Source organism: Aquarana catesbeiana, linkage group LG05 (assembly GCF_042186555.1).
Source record: "Aquarana catesbeiana isolate 2022-GZ linkage group LG05, ASM4218655v1, whole genome shotgun sequence".
Lineage (NCBI taxonomy): Eukaryota > Metazoa > Chordata > Amphibia > Anura > Ranidae > Aquarana > Aquarana catesbeiana.
In genome coordinates, this window is record NC_133328.1 from 182,337,853 (window position 1) to 182,361,611 (window position 23,759).

At 40.4% G+C, this 23,759-nt stretch overlaps 1 long non-coding RNA gene across 1 annotated transcript in view; it reads left to right on the forward strand.

The window, feature by feature from the left end:
- Positions 1-1,634: 1,634 nt before the first annotated feature.
- LOC141145840 (uncharacterized) overlaps positions 1,635-23,759 on the forward strand; it is a 46,592-nt gene continuing 24,467 nt past the window's right edge. Inside the window, exon 1 of the long non-coding RNA XR_012244671.1 lies at positions 1,635-2,135. This is a non-coding gene — a long non-coding RNA (uncharacterized lncRNA). The remainder of the gene's footprint in view (positions 2,136-23,759) is intronic.

Sequence of the window (23,759 nt, forward strand, 5' to 3'; positions counted from 1 at the left end):
GCCTATTCCTCCTTGCAAAACTGCTCCAGGCTCCTTCAAGTTGGATAGTTTGCGCTTGTGAACAGCAATCTTTAAGTCTGACCACAGATTTTCTATTGGATTGAGGACTAGGCCATTCCAACACATTTACATGTTTCCCCTTAAAGCACTCAAGTGTTGCTTTAGCAGTGTGTTTGGGGTCATTGTCCTGCTGGAAGGTGAACCTCCATCCTAGCCTCAAATCACGCACAGAGTGGTACAGGTTTTGCTCAAGAATATCCCTGTATTTAGCACCATCCATCTTTCTCCCAACTCTGACCAGTTTCCCAGTCATGACTGCTGAAAAACATCCCCACAGCATGATGCTGCGACCACTATATTTCACTGTGGGGATGGTGTTCTTTGGGTGATGTGATGTGTTGGGTTTGCCCCAGACATAGCGTTTTCTTTGATGGCCAGCCAAAAAGTTCAATTTTAATCTCATCATACCAGAGCACTTTCCTCCATACATTTTGGGAGTCTTACACATGCCTTTTTGCAAACTCAAAACGTGCCATTTTGTTTTTTGCTGAAAGTAATGGCTTTCTTCCGGCCACTCTGCCATAAAGCCCAACTCTATGGAGCGTACGACTTATTGTCGTTCTATGTACAGATACTCCAGTCTCTGCTGTGGAACTCTGCAGCTCCTCCAGGGTTACCTTTGGTCTCTGTGCTGCCTCTCTGATTAATGGCCTCTTTGCCCGGTCCATGAGTTTTGGTGTGCGGCCGTCTCTTGGCAGGTTTGCTGTTGTGCCATGTTCTTTCCATATGGTTATGATAGATTTGATGGTGCTCCTAGGGATCATCAAAGATTTGGATATTTTTTTATAACCTATTCCTGACTTGTACTTCTCAACAACATTGTCCCTTACTTGTTTGGAGTGTTCCTTGGTCTTCATGGCAGTGTTTGGTTAGTGGTGCCTCTTGCTTAGGTTTTGGAGCCTCTGGGGCCTTTCAAAAAGGTGTGTATATGTAACGACAGATCATGTGACAGATTGCACACAGGTGGACATCATTTCACAAATTATGTGACTTCTGAAGGTAATTGATTGCACCAGAGCTTTTTATGGGCTTCATAACAAAAGGGCTGAATACATACGCACATGGCAATTATCAGTTTTTTATTTCTGAAAAATAGTTTTATGTATATATTTTCCTAATTTTACTTCACCAACTTAGATTATTGTGTTCTGATCCATCACACATAATTCACATAAAGAAAACATTGAACCAAAGGCTGTAAGGTAGCAAAATAGGTAAAAAGCCAAGGGGGGTGAATACTTTTGCAAGGCACTGTGTGTGTGTATATATATATATATATATATATATATATATATATATATATTTATATATATTTAATGGGACATTGCAATATACTAAGTAATAATACAACAGTTAAATGGTTGATTAGCTTCATTGTTTTTTTAATCATATATATAGACAACTCTAGCTTGCTGTTTACTAAACTATTTTTCTAGTGCGGCTACTGATTACAGCATGTGTAGTTATATTTACCAGAGGTTTATAAATAATAGTAAGCATTAGTTAGTGATAAAACCATGCACACATTTTCCTGTATAATTTGTTCAGCAAATAATGGTTTTGGACAAGAAACCCAACAGTCATTATTTTAATTCCATTCCGTGCAGTGAAGACAGCCTTGTGTCAGATCTTTTGTTATATCCGTTGAAAGATCTGACAGTATATGGTGAGCCTAACAGAACTGAGTCCCAACTGACAAGTGCAGAGTATTCCCCCATTGTTGTATTTGTAAAGGTGTTCAGGGGATTTAATGGACTCATTGGAATAACATTATTGTGCCATTATGAAGTGTGGCAGCCAGAACAGAGCAGATGGAGAAGCACAACATGGGGGAAAGGAGTGGTTTACAACGAGATGCTGTGTGAGTGCATCCCAAGTTGCTGAGTTAGATAGTAGGGAATCTAGGAAAGAAAAAAATTAAAACACTAATCAGATCAGGGAAGAGAGTTGTAGAAGTTAAGAACTAAGCAGTTATCAGTGAAATGCTCCTTATATTGGTTGAGCACAATGTTTTCTACAAGCGAGACCCAATTTGAGCCAAGATTTAAGAAGGATGGAGAAGACCCAGAGCTTTTGTAAGTGCCTACACTGGACCTCTCTGCCCTGTCACTCCTTGTAACAATGTTATTCTAGCATTATATGATGAGTTTTGTCTGATGTTTAATGTTATATAGAAGTCACATTTGTGACTGTGACTGCTGCTATTACTGAGATACTGTTATTCTCTTGTCATATATTTGTTTTATAATTACAGAGAATATAGGTGGTCTGTGGTTTACCTAATTATCAACAAAAGACTTTTCCATTTCCAAATTTTACACCATGCAAATGTGTGCAACTCATTCACAGTTCCTAAAATACCTCCTGTGGCTGAATGTGAATGTTGTGCTTGTTCCTATTTTTCAAAAGTCTGTGCAATTATATGAAAATTACTTCTTACATGTTTTTTTTTTTAGGCTCTTAAAGAGCTTTTTTTGCAAATCTCGACAAGTTGGAAAAACTGTAAAACAGTAAAACTGACACACTTTTGCATAATTTGATAAAACAATGGGTACAAAGTGATACAACACATTTATCACATGAAATTCGACATTATGATAAATGTGCCCCGTTTTTACAACAGATTAGCAAACTCTGGCACATTAACAGATGCAACATGCTGCAATTTTATTGATAAATGTTCCCAACTGTATAGATCTTGAAGTAGAAATAATATAATTTACATGAATTGTGGTGCTGGTCTAAATAATATCATAAATAAACATAGTGCACTAAGCCTAAATCATTTTGATGGATGAGTCCCCCTCCCCATGTTTTCCAGAATGTTAACATAAAACATAAATGGATGTGGCAAATTTAAACCACTGTGACTAAAATATACAAAATGAATAAACAAACCCAAAAAGTTCCCTTTTGTCTTGGCCATCGGACTCATAGCTTGTGTACCCTGAGTAGATTGATATATAGTGCTCCATACAACCTTTGTAAGAAGAAATGCTAGATTACAATGCCTATGCACAAATTCTTTCATCTATTCTAAAGTGACTTTTATTTTTGGGTTTTTAGGGGTTTCTTCAGCAGGCGTTTCATACTTGTACATTAGTAAAAATATACCAAACCCCTAAATTCGGGGGGGGGGGGGGGTTCTTCTGGACCGAAGCACTCTTCTTTAAGCCAGATATATTGTTGTTGTCCTCTGCCTAGTCTTTCTTATATCTGGCATGCAAGAAACAAATAGAACACTTTTGGGTGGGATTCAGTTTGAAATGACAATTTACTGGAATTTTGTTTCCCTTGATAACTATTTAACGTTTTTATGCCTCAAATAGTTATCAGAAAGCAACATGGATAGTGGTTTTCTCATTGTCAAAAGAGTGTTTGGACATGCAGACTGATTAGCTAAAGTCAAATGTTTCTACCATGTTTGTGAGTGACCAGACTGTATTGCAAAATAAAAAACCCACAGTCACCTTGAATAATTATATGCAGTGTTGATAGCTCTGATTTAAAGGACATGTAAACCCTAACAATGAACTTCCTTTATTTGGTCAATTTTTGGGCTGCTGAACATATAAGTGAATGTATTTGCACAATTAAAGCATTTGTTACCCCATATTCCTGATATGTGCCTGCTGTACCATGTACTTGTACGAGAAAGTATCCTGTTCTCTTTGTATTGCTTCCTTTATATGAAATCCCTGGTGTTCTTGCCAGTCCCTGTGATTTTCTAATAAAAACTGACCACACTAAGCAGGAGAGCACATTGTGGTCAGTTCTCTAGCTATGCTGGGAAAACAGTGTACTCTCCTCCAATGATCTGACTTGTCCTGACATGCCCTAGCTGCACAGCCATTCACTGGGAAGCTCAGTGTGCTGCTGCTTTTCCTCCCCCAGCTCTTTTGCAGCTGAGAACAGATGGAAAGTGATCACTTATAAAAAAGGGAAAACAAGATATTTATAATTTTTTATATCTATACAAATATATTTTGCCTTTGACTTCTATGTTAAACTGAATGGGTCGTTTTACAAGGTTATTGTTTACAATCACTTTAAAAACAAAAAGTTGACCTTGCCAGAAATTTTGTAAGCTCACGACTTCCTGTGCTCTCTGCCTGTACTTCAGTCTTATCAGTTACAGTATTCCCTGTTATCTCTGAGGACTGCAAAACCACTCCCATCTATGTTATTGAAAAGAGGAGATGGGGAGGTGTTCTGTTGTCCTGTGTGAGGTGACCAGTGAGATAGTACAGTGAGTGACCATTGTCACCCTAGGACATAAATAGTTTTACTGCCAGAATCACCAGGTGAAATTAAAGGTAAAAAGCTTGAGAAAGGAAACTAATTCAGCCACCAAATCTAAGGAATGGTGTGTTGCAATATATAAAAATGTTGTTCCTGGGTAAGATATTCTTAATACGGTTTCTCTGCCACTTTTCAGTTGTTTTTGGAGGTTATATAAAGTGGTGTCTGCCCTGAAATTCTATGACATTGCCCCACTTTCACATTTCATTTCCTAGGACGTGGTAATATTTTTGAAAAAGACAGGCAATCATTGATATAATAGTCTGACCAGGTAGCTGCAGAAAAAAACAGCCTGAAATGATTTTTTTGAGCTAAGGAAGCCACACTAATACAATGTTTCATTGTTCTAAGAACAGATATTCCGCTATTCCAGGCCATTAAAGTTAATGGGTAAAAAACATTAAACAGTATGGGTAAAAATGAAAATGATATACCTTTTACGATATGAACTATAATTGCGAATAACTATCTGTATTTGGTCTTAATAGATGGCTTCCAATTCATTTTGTATGTTTATTTATTGATGCTTTTTAATTGCTTTTGCATATGTATTTGTTTGCTGCTGTGTGTTTGTAAATTAGCAGTTTTAGTGTTGATAATAGTTTCACTTTATTGGCCTAAGAGTTCCTGGTTATTTGCAAGCAGCCATTTTGAACATGTTAACTGTTCTGTTTTCTGGAGAACAACTAATCAGTTGGTATCTCTGAGCTGAATCAAATGTTTATTGGTTTGAATCAAATAATTTCCCATGTTACAGTATATCTGTGATAAACCTTGTTTATGTTGATGTATCATAATCAATAATACCTTATATTCTTTTGAGGCCTCGGAGAGCTCCATTCTGACACACGGTCACTGTGTTTGAGGTTCCAGGTATTCTACGTGCTTCCTATGCTGTCTGAAGCTTTTTTATGGAGTACATCACTCTTCTGCTACAGCCTAGTATGTATTTGCTGCAAGAGAGAAAATGGTTCACCTCAGTTTTTTACTGTGTCATGTGTATTTAGGACCCTTCTCATTAAATGTACACTAAAATAATTGGTAATCTATTACAAACTTTGCAATTTTATATTTTATCTTTCTGCCTCATTTGCATAGAAGGTAGTTAGACTTCTTAAAATAAAACATACTATTTTACATTAATTAAATTACCCATCTATAACGCTCTTTAATGTTGCCAATACTACACACCATATTTAAAGAGAATGTATAGTGTTGTTTTACATGATTTTTATGGTGTTAGAAAAAAAATGCTTTTTTTTTTTTCAATTTAAGTAAATATGAAATTTTGCTTAGTCATATTTAGTTATTTTGCCTTTGAGTCTTTAGGCATAGTTAAGTTTTGAAGACTTTGCAGTTTATTATTAGTTAGTGTTTGTTTAATGATTACCTAACAATATATATAATTTACCCCAATCTGAGGTAGTTTGCCTTTAGGCTTTCTTTTACAAACTGTGTTTTAAGTCTCAATAGCTGCTTTATCATATACCATAGACATAGTTCCCCTTTATATATTTATGAATTAAAAAAAATCCACCTAAGGTCTGTCTCCTGTGTAATTTAATATTATGTATATGTAGTGTAGTACAAGTACAGTGTCTACAAATTCTCTTGTCTCTTGTAGAACAGGATGAGTTGTGAATTTTAAGGGCAATTCCAGGTATCAATATAATAATGCAATTCAGGAGATTCTGTCAATGGGCTGAAATCATAAAGTCCACTCAATATACCAGAGTCTGGGTTTAATAAATTACACTGCAGATTTAGAGGGTTTTTCGCTGCTGAGTAGGGCTGCAGCATCATATCACATCATGCACTAATGTGTATGGGTGAGGCATCAGTAGACCCAGAGAAAAAAAGGTGTATTTTCAAATGCTAACATTTAGGGCTATTCAAAAGATGGGTTCACTAGCAACTATATGAATTTAGCTAGCCGGGCTTCCAGCTGCACAAGACAAATGCCAAAGTGAAAATTTTGAACAATTTGGCAGGTAGTCTGTGTCCTCTGAGTCAATTTAAAAGGAATCTGTCATGAAGAAAAGAGCTAGTGGACATACAGCATTTCACTAATTAGATAAAGGAACATGCTTCTGCTGATTCTGTCATTGTCTGGATTAACAACATAATACAAAATTCACACTGGACACATCTATGCCTGCAATGTCCAGAACTTCTGCATTGACACAGATTTCTATTAAACTTTTAAATTTAAAGAGAAGGCCAAACAGCTGATCTTCAGTTTTTGAATTTGCACTAATTTCTGATCAAGTTTAAAATGTAAAAGCAGGGCCCAGAAGACTTTTTTTTTTACTGCTACCATGTACAGTTTTCAATCTTGGGCCATGTAATACATGTAGTGAAGGTATTAAGACCAAGGTGCAGAAATCAAACAGAAGACATCACTATGAACATTCATAATTGAGAAACCTCATAGTTCTCATGGCAAAGGTTTTTAGAATCCTGGTATATAAAATCCTTCCATCCAATAAAGGATTACTATCACTATCCACTTGAATTGGTCAATCCCGTATTGTCTGCTCTGAAGGGTTCAGTTTACATTTATTATCTGTATCTTACCCTGATAATTAAACTATATACTCAAAATTCATTGACTAGTTAGTAGCCTAGTCAAGATTTTAATTTTGCATTTTGATTTTTGCTCCCTTTGTATCTTATTTCGTTGGCTTTCTCTTGACATTTTCAAATCGCTTGTGTCCTTCTTTTGCTTTCCAGGAAAGTGATAATGATATTATTTTTATCCATATGCTTTCAAAAGATTTTGCTCTGTGTTTTGTATTTTTATTGCCTGCAAGCGGAGTATAAGCTGGTAATTCACCCTGGTTCTTGTCTTTTCTCCATTTTGTTGTTAAGAACAACACCTTAGTTCTACTGAAGATAATTATAAAAAGGAGATTATATTTATTTCTACACTGTTGCATACTACACTATTGCATTGTGATGTGCACATGCACATTGATTGCAAAGGTATCATGTTTGACTGGGATGACGTAGGATGTGATGATGCAAATATTCTTTAGTTTTGACTTTAGAATGAAAGACTTCAAATGTTTATTGAGTTTGTTGGGTCCTTACATACTTAAGGCTCAAGCGCTTTTAACAACTTTTTTTGCATCAGTTCTCCCAGTGCAAGTCTGCTTTCTAGACTTTTAGATATATTTTATAGGCAATCACATCTTGTAGAACTACGAGCTGCATTATTTCTCTGTAGCATTATAATTGCCAAATCCAGTGTATAAAAGACACTGTAAAAATGTTTGCATACCTATGCCATTATGTTTAACAATATTTTATTTAATTTGCCTTAAATTGTTCTATGAAACATTAGACATTATCCAAATTTTTAAAATACCCCATTGCTCAAGGAACTCGATCTATGGTGAAAATGACAACAGTGTTGTGGCAAAGGCCCACTTTACTTTCCATTAATACTTTACGTTTTTGAAAGAGGACTTTTATGCAATGCAAAGGAAGCCTGTTTCCATTATTTTAATTTTTTGTTTGCACATTCTGAATATAGGGTATCAAGCACCAGCTAATTGATTGGTTATAAAAAAATTCACCTACATATGAAAATTATAGCCATTGTTGAGCTTTTTCTTAAGTACGGTTGTTTAGCTCAGGGGATGAAAAGACAACAGTGTTTTTAAAAGACAATGACAAAATATAGAACTAAGAACCTAGACAGCAGCCTGCAGTTGATACATCATTGACCTGGGTCTTAGATCTCAGGATATCTGTAAGCGTTTCCATGACTTGAGCGGTTAGCAATGATTACAGTTATGCTCATGTATGAATCAACACCTTTTTATTAAGCTATTAATTGTGTCATGGTTGCACATGGGTTTTCTAATTATTGAAGCTACAGTACATTGTGTTGGAACCTAAAGGAACTGAAGGATCTGCATTAATACAATTAAACGTACCATGAATTAATTATTTTTTTTATCATAAAGCATTTTTTGTAAAAAGAAATGATCATTTGAATGCATGAAATGCTATTATTTCCTCTCTCCCTTTTTTTTTAACATACATTGTGGCACAAACGTATACATATTTCAAAATGGCTCCTCATTTGCGATTCACGAGCAGGTTAGGGGCGTACTCCCTCACAGTATGTATTATTGTAGCTGAGGATTATGGGACTGCAGATGCACACTGCGGCAAAAATCTAAAATTCATCGGGAAAATTTGTTCTATTCTGCTATCACTAAGGGGAAGAAGCTTCAAAACAATGGAATCATTCTAAATGATTAGTGTTGTTAAAATATAAAGCAATAAAAAAGTTTTTTTTTTTTCCCTCCTCAAATTGCATTTCATTAATAAAAACTGTTAAAGGAGATTTCTCTTTAAAGGCTTCGATGCTCTGCGGTGCCATGAAATCGCTAATTTTTTATCTTGTTTGCTGGCAACATGGTGAGCTATTGCACTGACTGCAGGCAGCTTACATGGTTTTTCCCAGCTCAAAATGTTCATAATCAGTTCATCACATCTGCTTGCCAAAAGTATAAAGTGGTATTGGTTAGAATTCATTAATGCCCCATCCACGCCTTACACTCTATTGTTACAATAATGCTGTTGTTTTTTTTTACAATATGTATACACACCATTCCAGTATACACCTCAACTAATAATAAATATAGTATTACATCCATGGAAAATTTATAGTGGAAAAAAAGGGAGTTCGATGTGTGCTTATAATCACATCATGAGAGATCCACGGTTCCTATTTAGAAAAATTTCGCACAGAGAAACTTCTTAAGAGAGTCCCCGCTGTGCAGAGTGAAAGGCATGAACCAACCAAAGACAGAATTCATCTGTGTTTATATTTTACAGACAATGAGGAAATCTAGTCTTTGTATGCCCTTTTTCCCTCCACCTTATTATTTTGCAAAAAAAAAATCTGCAAGATGTTCCCCATCTCGCTCCCTTCCCCCCCCCGCCGCCATCACGAATGCTCACACCCCCACAAGACTGCGCTGTTCCATCATCTTTTTTTATACTTCACAATAATGCAAGCGCCATCTTTGCCTGATGTGTTACTTGGCGATATCAGTCAATTTATTTTTTCTGCTTGTTTAATTATTATTGTTATTATTAAGACGGCATCTTTTTTACTGGAAACACTGAGCCTTGCCAAAAGCTGATTAAGGGTTAAGAAAAGCAATGTATACATTTATAAAACAGAATTCATATATAAAATGGGGAAGAAATCACTAATTAGAAACACATAACTAATTACTTAAATTAGCTGTGCAAACGATCAATAATGAACAAGGCTTCCTGACAGAATTACCTTGATGATTGTTTTTCACATGCAGTCTTTCTGTATATTTCTGATACCTGGCACTTGCTAATCCACTGCACTGCAGTATTCCTGCTACCTGACAGGACTGCACTACACTGTGAATGGGTATCACAATCAGCCAGTGGATTACTAAAGCCATTAAATTATGATTATTTCATTTTTCTAAGCAGACAAACAAAACAAAAGGATATGAAAATTGCAGCCATAAGCAGCATCCAACCAAACCATGTAAGGCCCACTGAAAACTAACTGAAGCTGGTGTTATAAAATACATAATATGTGCATTTTGTATTCTAGAACTGACAATAATATTTTAAACAATATTAAATGCTTTTAGTGAGGGGAAATTACATTCTGTTTTTTTCCCTTATGTAAGTCATACAGGTCCTTACAGGTTTGGACCAAAAGGGGTTGATTTACGTAAAGAATATGTTACCCCAACATTTCATATTCCTGATATGTAACTATGGTACCATGTACTTGTGTTAAAAAGTCTGTCAGCCCCCCTGCTTTCCTATTTCAAACTGATCACGCTAGGCATGAGAACACATCTATCTCAGCGTGGTCAGTTGTCTTGCTGTGCTGGGGTGGGAGAACAGCCTGCCTGTCCTCCAGTGATCAGACTTGTGCTCCCCACACACACAACCATTCATTGGGAAGATCAGTGTACTACTGTTTCTTCGCCCCCAGCATCAACAAAAACATCAATTGCAGCCACTGTGCCCATCATATGCAGCCACTGTGCCCATCATATGCAGCCACTCTGCCCATCATATGCAGCCACTGTGCCCATAATATGCAGCCAACTGTGCCCATAATATGCAGCCAACTGTGCCCATCATATGCAGAAAACTGTGACCATAATATGCAGCCAACTGTGTCCATCATATGCAGCCACTGTGTCCATCATATGCAGCCAACTGTGCTCATCATATTCAGCCAACTGTGCCCATCATATACAGCCTCTGTGCCCATCATATGCAGCCTCTGTGCTCATCAAATGCAGCCAACTGTGCCCCATCAATTGCAGCCTCTGTTTCCATAATAAGAAGCCACTGTGCCCCCCCCCGCCTGCCTGCTTTCTGCCCGGCACTTACCCCATCGTGGTGGTGGGTCAGGCAGCAGGTTAGGCGGCGAGCTGTGGGATGTGTAACATGGCGATGGATGCAGGACTCCTCCATGCATGTCTTCTTCCTGTTCTGCACGGCGGCCAATGGGATCGCCTCTACCTTCAGCCAATCAGGTGCCTGGTATTACATCTGGGCCTTCTGATTGGCTGAGAGGTGGTTCTGTGTTAGCAAAGCAAATATTCATTTGCTTTGCTAACACACCTGGGTGCACTGCGAGCGCAATGGTGCAGTGCACCTTTTTTGAAGCCTATTAGAGCATATGGCTCTAATCAGGTGCTTCAAAAACACACCTTGCCACTGTAATTCAGGCGCCCGGCGCCCAAAAAGGGGTCGGACGCCTGAATGGGGATGGCTACAGCGGCCGTGGATAGATTCATGCAATGCATGAAATTTTCCATAGTACACAGAGGGGGTGGCTGGAGAAAGGGGGTGGCGCCCAAGCGCCCTTAATGGACACACTGCCACTGCTTCTAGGAAAGATTAGGTAAATAAGCTGGAGTGCAAACACTCAAAGAACGTTTAGACATGCAAATGTGGCCGTTGCCAAGGGCAAAGATGTACAAAGAAGGACAGCAAGGACTTAATTAAGATGGAAGTAAGCATTGAAGGTTATTGAAATCAATTGGGTTATCAGGGATCATAATGATTACTGGAAAAACTGGAGACAGGGATTATGGAGGGTTACTAAAAGAAACTAAGTAAGCAGGCTGATGTGCCAGGAAACATAGGTTATAAACACAGAATACACATTGCGAACAGATCAAGCACTACAGGAATGCAGCTGAATAGCAAAACAAAAAGAAAAGGTTACATATTGATATACTGTGTGTGTATACACACACACATACAGTATACTGTATATACAGCAAATATTATATAAAACCCAAGGTAACATGATAGAAAGTGCAAAAGGTAGTGAGATCCAAGATGACAAGGTAGCAAGACAGAGGCCAAAATAACACATTTAAGGAAGAGCACCTGATATGACAATGGTCCAGCACCAGACAAATGGGAATGCACTTGAATACCCACATGATTATTACTAATTATGAATGTGGGCTCAGTAGAAATGAGACAACGGTCACAGTAGGGCAAAGTAGTGTGGAGACAGTAGGTGGAACAAGGCAGATAAATAGGAGACATACACCTGGCAAAGAGAAACCAGCCATGTATGTAGAAAGCATAGTACAGCAAGTTGGAAAAATACATTGCAAGCCAGAAGATGTAGTCTGACCCTGACATGTGGTTTTTGCTGAATGAAAGGGTCAGTTCTCAGGCAGAGCAGTTGATTAACTATCTCTGACTCAGCATCAGTCCCCCAAGCACCAAGCCTCTTTAGAGGAGCCATATGCCTAATAAACTCTTGTCTGCGGGATAGGTGAATATTTCATAGCTTTTACCCAACGGCGGTGGAGGAGTCCGCTCCTCATGCTTCCTCCGCTGGGGTGCACTGGCTCAGGGAAAACTGGAAGTGACATCATAACTCGAATGTCAATCAAAGCACCCTGCCGTAGTAATACATACTATCGGCACCGGGCAGAAGTTGTTTGCGTCCGCCGCAAGGCGGGTTAAAAGCCCGCAAATGAAGCACCTTATCTGCAATCTTGTGATTGCATAGACGTGGTGCTTCCCATAGTGCACTGTGTCCAGAGCCCGAACATAGTGCACTTAGGGACCTTTTTTTCTATTTTGTTTTTTTTAAGGGCCATCTTTTTTTGTGACTGCCTGGAGGGGGGGGGGCGGCGCCCGTGCGCCCCCTATGGACGGGCTGCCACTGTACACAACCCCTCACTTCCTCAAATTGCACGGGGTACTTGTTAAAAGACTGCAAATACATATATAAGAAGAATTAGATCACCTTTCATTAAAGGAAAAGTATGGCCAAAGCTCTTTTTGGGCCAAAGCTCCTGTGACCCAGATTTAGCCAAATGCGGGGTAAACTCCACTGCTGGCTGATGTTACAGAGCCGGTCCAGACTCTGCAGGGACTTTGACAATAATGTCTGCCCAGATGCCTGTCTGGTGGCTGGCTCTGCCTCTCAGAACACCGCTGAGAGCCTGACCAGGTGCTCCGACCCTCTCCACGGCTCCGGCGCTGGAGGAGCAGAGCACAGAGCAATGACTGACAGCCACCACTCTGTCTTCAGAGCGGTCTCAAGAACTGAGCAATCAGTGGTATTTGATGCTGCATCCACCTAGGTGAGTATGAATGTTTACTGGCTATTCTTGGCAAAATGTAATTGGCCAAATATTAAACCTCAGTACACAGCGCTCAAATTGTCTTATCCTGGTACTAGTATCTACTATTAATCAACCATGTGAAACATATAAATTCATCATTCACATAAAGTGCTCCTGTGCATTAATAATTTCACACAAGATCCAAAAATCATCTTTTCTATCTCATTAGTAAACTCTAACATAATAGTCCATATACAAAGTGTCCAATTGCTTTCCAATTCTGTTCCTCTGTTTATCAATCAGTAATGTCTCTTTTCAAAGTGCTCTGTGCTCAAATTGCCAAAAGATTATATGCATATATTCTCTTCTGTGTTTCTTATCCACTACCGTGCATCACCACCGCATTTGTACACTCACCACATGACCATGACTTCTCTGTAAAGAGTATGGTCAAAATGTGCTTTTCCCCCAAGGAGTTAACCACTTCAGCCCCGGTAGATTGAGCGGGCCATTTTTTGCGATTCGGCATTGCGACGCTTTAACTGACAATTGCGCGGACGTGTGACGCTGCACCCAAACAAAATTGACGTCTTTTTTTTCCCACATATAGAGCTTTCTTTTGGTCATATTTGATCGCCTCTGCGGTTTTTATTTTTTGCGCTATAAACAAAAAAAAGAGCGACAATTTTGAAAAAAAAACACAATATTTTGTACTTTTTGCTATAATAAATATCCCCTTTTTTTTTAAAAAAAGCAAATTTTTTCTCAGTTTAGGCCGACATGTATTCTTCTACATATTTTTGGTAAAAAAAAATCACAATAAGCGTATATTGATTGGTTTGCGCAAAAGTTATAGCATCTACAAAATAGGGGATAGATTTATAGCATTTTTATTATTATTTTTTTTTTACTAGTAATGGCGGCGATCTGCGATTTTTATCATGACTGCGACATTATGGCAGACACATCGGACAATTTTGACACATTTTTGGGACCATTGGCACTTATACAGCGATCAGTGCTATAAAAATGCATTGATTACTGTATAAATGTCATTGGCAGTGAAGGGGTTAACACTAGGGGGCAATCAAGGGGTTAATATGTTCCCTGGAAGGTGATTCTAACTGAAGGGGGAGGGGACTGACTAGAGGAAGTGATGGATCGTGGTTCCTAGCTAATAGGAACACACGATCTGTCACTCCTGTTAGAACAGGGAAGTGTGTGTTTACACACACTCGTCCCTGTTCTGTGTCTCCTGCTCACGATCGCTTGTGGTCGGCGGTCATTGCGACCGTCGGCCACGAGCATTGGCACCCTGCTGTGCCTGCTATCCCGATCCTGCGAGCCGACGTATAGCTATGATGGTTCACAGGATCGTGCCAACCTGCCGCAGTATAATGACAGTGGCTGGTCGGCAAGCAGTTAATAACCTTAGGCAGCAGCTTTTCCACTCCAGGGTAATTATCGCAAGAAAACTGAAGAGAGAAAACTCTAATAGTGTAAAGCCTCTTTATTTAGATATAATCTGAAAAAAAAACATTAATATATGCACTTACATTATAAAGTGCATTCCCCTGAGTTGGATCACTTTTGTGTAACCAGCCGGCCCCACTACCGCTCAGTGCGAGCACAGACCACCCTCAATATTTCACCACTCCCAGGTGTCAGGCTCTCGTTCAGCACAGATAGCTTCCTGTATCCCTCCCCCTGGCCAGAATTTTGAATGCTCATAATCATGAATGACTGTGTGCTTTATTATTTGGCTGGATTGCTTTGGTAAGGCATGCAGCAGGAGTACTCCTTGTGTAAGATTATGCAGACTGCAGCAAAGGTACCACACCAGTGGTAAGAGAATCCAGTGTCCTGGATAAACCACCATACTCTTTTGCGCTAATAAGTGCCCTTCCAGCCTTACAGTATAATGCATCATTAAACAACCCGTGTCTCCCGCATTTCCCCAATAAACAGACATAGTCACCTTTCTGATGTTATTAGCTCCATCGCTCAAACCAACTGACTTGAACCTCTGAGCACAGTTTATTCATATAGCCTCATGGTTTCACAATCGACCAATCAAGCACAGGCATTCCCTCAAACAGGAGGGGTTATACAACAACCAATGAACAATGACTAGGGGAGTCTTATGGGCGTGTCTGCGTGGGGGCAGCGTGTACAATTTCCCACCCCCTGTCTCTGTAAGCTAAAATAGCTAGACAAAGGAAGCCACATGGCTTGAATTCATGAACGCTGTCCCCGACCATAATGCACCAAAAGACTCCCGTTTTTACCATTTGGCATGAATACTTATTCTGCGTTGTTCAGAGAACAAAGCATGCCCGGATTCTATTACTGTTCAGTGTGGATGGGAGATTATCTGCAGGTGCACGCCACGCCCCCCCAAATGTGTTGATCAGGCACACAGGGGTGACATAAGCGTACATCTGCTAAATCGATAATGTCTTTGCAGAGCGAACACATCCACCCCAGATGATCATTCTGTGCATTGCACAGGGACCCTTCGCTGGTGGACATATCCCCACTCTGTAAACACTTCTCTACATCTCCAAAGAGCTTTTCACTACCAAACGGATCTCAACCATTGTCAGTCTGCCCTAGTAAGCTCTTTAGAGTGGGTTACGGGAGAACTAACACTGGGAGACACTATGACAATACATATTAAATACATTGTCATAAAATTTCCACAACACCAGGAAGTTAGTTTTTAGGGTGATTAGCAATAAAAAAAAAAGCACAACACACTTTGGAGCTCTGATACTCCCTCTTTCTCAAGAGTGCCTGGACTCAAAGACAGCTCTAAAATAAATTTCGATCTCTTAAGAGTAAACAATGTCAACAGATTGTGTAGCTTAAAAAGTCAGTAACAGCGTATTGTGCCAGAACACGTAGTGGGGCCAGAACACTTATGCCAGCACTGGAATGGGAAGACATGAAGCACATGAGATACAATGATGTTTTAAGGTATTTGCAAGAAAAGCTCAATAAAAAAAATGCTGGAATACAGAACTATAATGGAAAAAAACATGTAAAACTTGAGTTAGGCTTTAGGTCTCCACATAAATGGGATTTTACACTGAAATTGCCAGTGCTATCCAAGTCAAACTCCTTTGTTAACCACTGATAAATACAGTATTTATACAGTACTAAATGGAATTAGTAATTCTGTTTAATGAAAACACAAAAGATGATGCACCAGCCTAGTGAATTATCCATAGCACCATTTATTAAAAGAAAAGAATACTTATGTAATTTATTTTCCAATGCCATTTGGTTGTAACCTCTCCTACTACATGTGAGGAGCTTTTAATGCTTCTTTGTTTGTGAGCATAATCCCTAATGCCGCGTACACACGGTTGGATTTTCGGTCTTGTAAAACTAGCGTTCATAATGGAGATAGCACATTCGTCATGCGGCAAATTTTGAAATTTCTCAATGCAGCGCATTCTCTTCTTCTTTATAATGCTATAATAATTTGCTTTGCTGCTGATATTCACAGAGTTCTGACAAACTGATTTTTTATTATTTCTCATGATCTCCTGAATAATCTTTGTTTTTGTTGTTTTTTTTTTCTCATGATCTCCAGAAAAATCTTATTTTTTTAATTTTTTCTAGTGATCTCCATATTTTTGTTTTGTTTTTTCTAGTGATCTCCATAATATTTTTTGTTGTTTTGTGTGTCAACACCAAGCACGAGGCTGAAAAGCGCAAATCGTCTTTCACCAAACTTCTACTAACTTGAGATAAACGCAAGATTAGCAGAAGGAGCCCAAAGGGTGGCGCACTGGCTATTGAACACGTACGTGTTGTACGTTCTCACGTTTGGAATCGTTGACCTATATTTGTGTGAACGTGTGTATGAAAATCCTCGGTTTTATTGGCGGAAAGTCCGATCCTGTGTACGGGGCATTATACTTTTCTTTAATAAATGGTGCTTTGGATAATGCACAAGGCTGCTGGGCCCTATTCTGTGTTTAATCATATAGTGTTTTTGGATCACCCCAATCTGAGAAGGGCTGCAAGACATAATGGTTACTGGAGGATTGGTGACATTTCCATGGATCAGAAATTCCAGAAGTAGAGCCTACCTACCTCCATTCTTTGTCTCACACTCGAGCACAGAAGAGAGATTTTATTCTTTTACATTAGTTCTGTTTACTACTCCACAGAGTGCAGATTATGAAACTATTGTAGTTGGTTTGACTTTTTCTTTCCTGCACCAAATATGAGTTATTATGCAAAATAAATGGCTTTCTATCTGCATCTTGGGACTGGGTAATACTCTTTGTAGTTGAGACTATGAATATCCAGGTATTACTATATACCTCACTGGCGTGCATCCAAAGTCCTTGAATTGTACTTTAGGCTGTTGCAAGACTAGGCATTATCACAGCAGGCTCCCCTAGACAGCACCAGATAGAAAAATGCAACCACCCAGGGTTCCAAGTTGTGCTTGGTGATTATTTTTTTTTTTTTTTGCACCAAGATGTCAGCATTTTAAGATCTCAGTGTAGGAGCTGTAAAGATTCAGCACAGGATACTTTTGGTAATAATTAATGTAAATACCCATTCACGTGTTAAAGCTGAACTCTAGGCAAACTAGTGCAGATCTGTAAACATCAATACATCATTAAGGGTATTCTTTAAATGCAAGCAGTGTAAGGTCAGCCATAGACGGTTCGAATCTTGGCTGGTTCAGCAGGAACCAGCCAAGATTTGAACTGTGTGTGGGCAGGCTGAATGTACCAAGTTGATGCTGAACCGGCCGAGATTCGAACCTTGTGTGGGCAGGCTGAATGTACCAAGTTGACTGATCGATCAACTTGAGTACAACCAGCCTGCTGGATTCACTTGAGATTATCACTAGCGGCTGCTATAGCTCCAGGGGGAGTAGAAAATGGCTCGGCAGGAGGGATTCTCCTGTCAGCACTGTGTTGATGGGGGAATCATGTGGTTGCAGGAAAGAAACTTGCTTTTCTATGGCCAGTCCAAGTACTTGAATTTGACCTGGTATCAGCCGATCAGTCTCTGTTTATCAAGACTTGAATGTGAAAAGAAGAAGCAGCAGAAGGAGCCATCAGTTCATATGCTGATAAGAAGTGTGCTAATAGGAAGATAGAGCAAAGTGACAGCCAGATGAGCTCAACTGAAAGTGAATATTGTAACAAAAATGATTACTTGTGTTATGCCTTTTAATGGACTATTAATTTTTATCTTGTTATTTTTGGTGTTCTACTTAAAGAGTTAAATAGTTGTAAACCTTAATGTAAAGTATAATTGAACCCTTGGTGCAAATACCTGTTTTACCTCTAGCTCCATGTAACTAGCTGCAAAACACATGTATTTTCCCTCATTTTCAACCAAAACAATTACCTTTTTCAATTGAACAGTCTCTATTCTTTGTTTGTGCTCACCTTAACTTCTGGTTAGGAAGTGTGTACTGTATAAATGGTATGATATGATTTATGATTAGGGATGAGCCGAACACCCCCCTGTTCGGTTCGCACCAGAACATGCGAACAGGAAAAAAATTCGTTCGAACACGCGAACACCGTTAAAGTCTATGGGACACGAACATGAATAATCAAAAGTGCTAATTTTAAAGGCTAATATGCAAGTTATTGTCAATAAAAGTGTTTGGGGACCCGGGTCCTGCCCCAGGGGACATGGATCAATGCAAAAAAAAGTTTTAAAAACGGCCGTTTTTTCAGGAGCAGTGATTTTAAAAATGCTTAAAGTCAAACAATAAAAGTGTAATATCCCTTTAAATTTCATACCTGGGGGGTGTCTATAGTATGCCTGTAAAGGGGCGCATGTTTCCCGTGTTTAGAACAGTCTGACAGCAAAATGACATTTTGAAGGAAAAAACTCATTTAAAACTACCGCGGCTATTGCATTGCCGACAATACACATAGAAGTTCATTGATAAAAACGGCATGGGAATTCCCCACAGGGCAACCCCGAACCAAAATTAAAAAAAAAAAATGATGTGGGGGTCCCCCTAAATTCCATACAAGGCCCTTCAGGTCTGGTATGGATATTAAGGGGAACCCCAGCCAAAATTTAAAAAAAAAATTGACGTGGGGTTCCCCCTAAATTCCATACCAGACCCTTCAGGTCTGGTATGGATTTTAAGGGGAACCCCGCGCCAAAAAAAAAAAAAAAAAACGGCGTGGGGTCCCCCTAAAAATCCATACCAGACCCTTATCCGAGCACGCAACCTGGCAGGCCGCAGGAAAAGAGGGGGGGACGAGAGTGCGGCCCCCCCCCCTCCTGAACCGTACCAGGCCACATGCCCTCAACATTGGGAGGGTGCTTTGGGGTAGCCCCCCAAAGCACCTTGTCCCCATGTTGATGAAGACAAGGGCCTCATCCTCACAACCGTGGCCGGTGGTTGTGGGGGTCTGCGGGCGGGGGGCTTATCGGAATCTGGAAGCCCCCTTTACCAAGGGGACCCCCAGATCCCGGCCCCCCCCCTGTGTGAAATGGTAAGGGGTTACTTACCCCTACCATTTCACTAAAAAACTGTCAAAAATGTTAAAAATGACAAGAGACAGTTTTTGACAATTCCTTTATTTAAATGCTTCTTCTTTCTTCCTTCATCTTCTTCTTCTTCTGGTTCTTCTGGCTCTTCTGGTTCTTCCTCCGGCGTTCTCGTCCAGCATCTCCTCCGCGGCGTCTTCTATCTTCTTCTCCTCGGGCCGCTCCGCACCCATGGCATGAGGGGGGAGGCTCCCGCTCTTCTCTTCATCTTCTTCTTCATCTTCATCTTCTTCTTCATCTTCTTCTTCTTCTTCTTCTTCTCTTCTTCATCTCTTCTTCCTTCTTCATTTCTTCTGCGGGCCGCTCCGCATCCATGCATGGAGGGAGGCTCCCGCTGTGTGACGGCGTCTCTTCGTCTGACGGTTCTTAAATAACGGGGGGCGGGGCCACCCGGTGACCCCGCCCCCCTCTGACGCACGGGACATGACGGGACTTCCCTGTGGCATTCCCCGTGACGTCACAGGGAAGTCCCGTCAATTCACCGTGCGTCAGAGGGGGGGCGGGGTCACCGGATGGCCCCGCCCCCCGTTATTTAAGAACCGTCAGACGAAGAGACGCCGTCACACAGCGGGAGCCTCCCTCCATGCATGGATGCGGAGCGGCCCGCAGAAGAAATGAAGAAGGAAGAAGAGATGAAGAAGAGAAGAAGAAGAAGAAGAAGAAGATGAAGAAGAAGATGAAGATGAAGAAGAAGATGAAGAGAAGAGCGGGAGCCTCCCCCCTCATGCCATGGGTGCGGAGCGGCCCGAGGAGAAGAAGATAGAAGACGCCGCGGAGGAGATGCTGGACGAGAACGCCGGAGGAAGAACCAGAAGAGCCAGAAGAACCAGAAGAAGAAGAAGATGAAGGAAGAAAGAAGAAGCATTTAAATAAAGGAATTGTCAAAAACTGTCTCTTGTCATTTTTAACATTTTTGACAGTTTTTTAGTGAAATGGTAGGGGTAAGTAACCCCTTACCATTTCACACAGGGGGGGGGCCGGGATCTGGGGGTCCCCTTGGTAAAGGGGGCTTCCAGATTCCGATAAGCCCCCCGCCCGCAGACCCCCACAACCACCGGCCACGGTTGTGGGGATGAGGCCCTTGTCTTCATCAACATGGGGACAAGGTGCTTTGGGGGGCTACCCCAAAGCACCCTCCCAATGTTGAGGGCATGTGGCCTGGTACGGTTCAGGAGGGGGGGGGGGCCGCACTCTCGGCCCCCCTCTTTTCCTGCGGCCTGCCAGGTTGCGTGCTCGGATAAGGGTCTGGTATGGATTTTTAGGGGGACCCCACGCCGTTTTTTTTTTTTTTTTTGGCGCGGGGTTCCCCTTAAAATCCATACCAGACCTGAAGGGTCTGGTATGGAATTTAGGGGGAACCCCACGTCAATTTTTTTTTTAAATTTTGGCTGGGGTTCCCCTTAATATCCATACCAGACCCGAAGGGCCTTGTATGGAATTTAGGGGGACCCCCACATCATTTTTTTTTTTTAATTTTGGTTCGGGGTTGCCCTGTGGGGAATTCCCATGCCGTTTTTATCAATGAACTTCTATGTGTATTGTCGGCAATGCAATAGCCGCGGTAGTTTTAAATGAGTTTTTTCCTTCAAAATGTCATTTTGCTGTCAGACTGTTCTAAACACGGGAAACATGCGCCCCTTTACAGGCATACTATAGACACCCCCCAGGTACGAAATTTAAAGGGATATTAAACTTTTATTGTTTGACTTTAAGCATTAATAAAATCACTGCTCCTGAAAAAACGTCCGTTTTTAAAACTTTTTTTTGCATTGATCCATGTCCCCTGGGGCAGGACCCAGGTCCCCAAACACTTTTTATGACAATAACTTGCATATAAGCCTTTAAAATTAGCACTTTTGATTTCTCCCATAGACTTTTAAAGGGTGTTCCGCGGCATTCGAATTTGCCGCGAACACCCCAAATTGTTCGCTGTTCGGCGAACTTGCGAACAGCCAATGTTCGAGTAGAACATGAGTTCGACTCGAACTCGAAGCTCATCCCTATTTATGATGTGTTGGGAAGCATGTGCACTATAACTATGATAAGAACTCTGGCCACACTTTGCATATGCATCCTAAACATGGCGCCTGAGTACAGTGCTAAGGACCCCAGGCACACTGTGCATGCTCCCCAAAGTATGACACCCAAGCGAGCACACAATGCTAAGGAACAGGGACACAATGTACATGCACCCCCTAAGCGTGGCACCTGAGTATGCACATAATGAAAAGACCCAGCAGGGCTGCTTCAGGGTGACCTGCAAGCCACCTTTATAGGGGGAAGTGAGTAACACTCAACTGCAAAAGCTAATTATGCTGCAAACATAATAAGACTGAACCCCAAAAGGGGACTGAAAACAAGCATCAACATAAGGTATGCTGTTACATTTTATTTTCTCCATGGAGGATTTAATAACACTTAGGGATGGAAAGTGGTTCGATTATTTTAAGTAATGTTCATTTAAATTTAAATACATGTATTGTAAATATTATAGAGCAGGGATATGCAATTAGCGGACCTCCAGCTGTTGCAAAACTACAAGTCCCATCATGCCTCTGCCTCTGGGTGTCATGCTTGTGGCTGTCAGAGTCTTGCTATGCCTCATGGGACTTGTAGTTCTGCAACAGCTGGAGGTCCGCTAATTGCATATCCCTGTTATAGAGTAAAAGGTGGAATATTGATCACCCTAAGAAATTAATACAAGCATTATATTATTCCTTTTTTTTTCACTACTTTATTTAAAGAGAGCACACAGTAAATACAGAAACCACACCCGTGGTATGTAAAACAAGGAACAGTTCTAACAATAATAAGTCTACAGCACTAAGAACCTCTATGTATAAAGATGAGAACACTAATGTCCCGTACACTCGGTCGGACATTGATCGGACATTCCGGCAACAAAATCCTAGGATTTTTTCCGACGGATGTTGGCTCAAACTTGTCTTGCATACACACGGTCACACAAAGTTGTCGGAAAATCCGATCATTCTGAACGCGGTGACGTAAAACACGTAGGTCGGGACTATAAACGGGAGAGTAGCCAGTAGCTTTCATCTCTTTATTTATTCTGAGCATGCGTGGCACTTTGTGCGTCGGATTTGTGTACACACGATCGGAAATTCCGACTACGGATTTTGTTGTCGGAAAATTTTATAGCAAGCTCTCAAACTTTGTGTTTCAGAAAATCCGATGGAAAATGTGTGATGGAGCCCACACATGGTCAGAATTTCCGACAACAAGGTCCTATCACACATTTTCCGTGTGTACGGGGCATTCAAATAAATGCAGACTTTGAGCGTCAGGATCTAGGAAGTCTCTGTATCCCACATGACATTTTTCATGGTAAAGCAACGAGAGACCAGAACTGACCCTCAGGGCCTCAAAAAGGAGGGGAAGATAAGACGATAATGAGAGAAAAAAGGGGAAGTAGGGGAGATAAAAAAAAAGGGAGAGAAAAAAAAGGGGGGGGGGGGGAGTGTGGACAAGGTACCACCAGCTAGACACTCCTTCCAAGCCTGGGGAGCCAACATTGTAGTCTCTTACCCTCGGGGACTTAAGTCACCAGTAGTAGACAAACTTGTGCCAATAAAACCATTTATAAAGAAATTTGTCACTAAAGTCCTTTTCTGATTATATTATATTTCATGTCTTTTTAAAATAGATAACACTTTCAATACAAGATGCTATCATGCTTTGGAAGAAATTAAATAGTACAGTTTAAAATCCAAGAGCCTTTTCATCAATCTGTCTGGTGACTAAGATTAATATACTTGCTTCTTGTACAGAAAATAAAATCCATCATATTAAAGAGAGGAATAGCTCTGGAAACATATTACTTAAACAATTTTCCTTCCTTTTTAAATGTATTTTTTGTGTTAGAGGTAGATAATGGTGTATGATTAAAAGCAACTTGTTTTCAGTGAGTTTGTATTTTGGGGTATGGATTCTTAACAGAGTTTGGATTTATACTTGCTTCTAGGGATGGGCAGAACACCCCCCGGTTCGGTGCGCACCAGAACATGTGTACAGGCAAAAAATTCGTTCGAACACGCGAACACCCTTAAAGTCTATGGGACACGAACAAGAAAAATCAAAAGTGCTAATTTTAAAGGCTTATATGCATGGTATTGTCTTAAAAAGTTTTTGGGGACCTGGGTCCTACCCCAGGGGACATGTGCAAAAAAAAGTTTTAAAAATGGC